At 38.7% G+C, this 2,500-nt stretch overlaps 1 long non-coding RNA gene across 2 annotated transcripts in view; it reads right to left on the bottom strand.

Annotated features, from left to right (window-relative positions):
- Positions 1-2,500, bottom strand: part of LOC138048933 (uncharacterized) — a 6,951-nt gene that overhangs the window by 2,951 nt on the left and 1,500 nt on the right. For both annotated transcript variants that reach the window (XR_011132260.1, XR_011132261.1), the window contains exon 2: positions 1,807-1,884. This is a non-coding gene — a long non-coding RNA (uncharacterized lncRNA). The remainder of the gene's footprint in view (positions 1-1,806; positions 1,885-2,500) is intronic.

Raw genomic sequence — 2,500 nt, 5'->3', positions numbered from 1 at the left:
TTTCTTTGAAGCTAACACGCAACTGGAACTAACGATGGCTAATAACTCGGCTTTTTTAATAATCAACACTGAGCTTCCACGCCTAAAATTAGGATTTCCTTTGTTCAAATACATGATTGTACACCACGGTGTAAAATTTAAAAGATGAAATACTTACTGGATGCCACGGACGTCTTTGGTCGTTGGGTTGTAGATGATTCTAAGAGCGTACTGCAAGGAGACAATGAGGCGTTTCCTGTACAAAATAACAACAACAAAGGAGAAAAGTTCAGATCTAATCTTCCTACTGGAGGGTAAAGAGACTATATTAGAGCTCTTTACCGTCCGGATATTTGTTGGTTTTAGCCAAAACGCGGGCCCTCGGTCCTTTTTTTTTCCCATGTTTTTTTTTTGTTTGTCTGAATTTTTGTCGCTATTCTGCTGTACTGTTATTTTCGAATGACCGGCATCTGTCCTTCATTTAGGGTGGAAATTAGTAAAAAAAAATTAAGGAACCTACCGCAGGTATGAAAGCTCTTAAGGGACATCATGGTTTTTTGTTTTCTCAAATCGTACTTCGTTTTCTTGTGTTTTAAAATCCAAGTTTCTTTTTCCGAGCACCTGACCTTGTCCTTGTGAAAAGTGGAGTTTGTTTTTCTCTTTTTCGAAATTAAGGTTCTGTTTAAAGGCAGGTAAGGTAACGCTAGCACTCAGACAGGGCTACCCTAGCGCCAGGGTAACCCTAGCTGCCTTGTAAACTCGTTGATAAAGAAGAAGAAATATGTAAGTGCTAGCCAACTAAAGTAACCCTCTTGCTACGGTAACCCTAGCACTTAGCCTACCCTCCCTAATTGTAAAAAGGGTGTAACAGCAATTTGAGAAATTGCTGAAATTGGAAATTATGGAATAGTATGCAAGTGCTGGAGACACTGGGGTCTCCCTCAGCTCCACACTTTAAAAAATGGCACTGTAATGTTTACTTCGTAAAATGGTCGTCATGCAGTCACGCAACATTCTCATTTGCTTGTTTGTTCGTGTTGTTTTCGATCTTGTTGTCTGACTTTCCTTACAAACAGTTTGTACTAAAGTCAGAGTGGTACAGGAAGTTGCCAGCCAATTCATTCCGACGTCATAGGATCGAATCCAATTTTACAATAAAAAACACAACATTTAGAACACCTTTGTGAAAACAAGCAAATGAGAATGTTGCATGACGACCATAGTGGAACTGTATTGCGCGCAAAGTTTTTACAAACTAAACATTAAAATGTGGTTTTAAAATGTGGAGCTCAGCAAGTCTCCAGTGTCTCTAGGAGTTAGCGTATATTCCCCACAAACTCCAATTCAAGTCGGAAATTCTCTTAATTTGGAAAAACAAACTAAGATGTCCCTTTCGCACCTTCAGTATGTTCCTTATTTTTTGGACTGATTGCCACAATAAATGAAGGAAAGGTGCCAAACATTCTTTGTCCAACAGAATAACGAGACACCCAACCCTGGCCCCACGTTTTGGCTACTACCATATTTGTTAAACAACTTTTTCCCGTTGTCAAGAAGAAAACAGAAACATTTCTCTCCAACGTCCCTGCAAAACTGCAATGTGGACAGCAAGGACTTATTGTATTTTGTTGTGCTCTTTCATTTGCACTTAATATTAGGCACTCTTTCCCTTTCTTTGAAGCTAACACGCAACTGGAACTAACGATGGCTAATAACTCGGCTTTTTTAATAATCAACACTGAGCTTCCATGCTTAAAATTAGGATTTCCTTTGTTCAAATACATGATTGTACACCACGGTGTAAAATGTAAAAGATGAAATACTTACTCGATGCCAGGGACGTGTTTGGTCGTTGGGTTGTAGATGATTCTAAGAGCGTACTGCAAGGAGACAATGAGGCGTTTCCTGTACAAAATAACAACAACAAAGCAGAAAAGTTCAGATCTAATCTTCCTACCGGAGGGGAGAGAGAAAATATTAAAGCTCTTTAGCGTCGGGATATTTGTTGGTAGTAGCCAAAACGCGGGCCCAGGGTCCTTTTTTTTTTGCAATTTTTTATTTGTTTGAATTTTTGTTTTCGCTATTCTGCTGTACTGTTATTTTCGAATGAATATACAACACCTTGCTGATCAGCTGATCGCGTATGTAAAGAAATCATTTCTCTGGGATATGCGTGGTACATTCATTCCGATGTGAATTGTGTGATGCAAAGTTTGTCGGTTTTACTGACTGAAGCGTACACCAATGCATTAGTGAAAACCGGTATTCTGGTATCGGAAAGCACCTTGAAACACAACATGACAATAAAAAAGCAAAGATCGATCACCTCTTTAAAGTCCTAAAGAAATGCAGAAGCAAGTTCGATTGTATAATATACGAGATGCTATACGATAATAATATAATATACGAGACCCCGTCAAGGACACTGGACATAACATCAAGTGGGATCATTTTGATATTTTAGCGAAGGGCAAAACAGACTATCATTGTAAAATAAAAGAGACCCTCTTTATTCAAGAAC

This window comes from Montipora capricornis, chromosome 5, assembly GCF_036669925.1.
Source record: "Montipora capricornis isolate CH-2021 chromosome 5, ASM3666992v2, whole genome shotgun sequence".
In the NCBI taxonomy this organism is placed as follows: domain Eukaryota; kingdom Metazoa; phylum Cnidaria; class Anthozoa; order Scleractinia; family Acroporidae; genus Montipora; species Montipora capricornis.
Note: the sequence above shows the minus strand (reverse complement) of the source record. Positions and strands in the feature narration are given on the sequence as shown.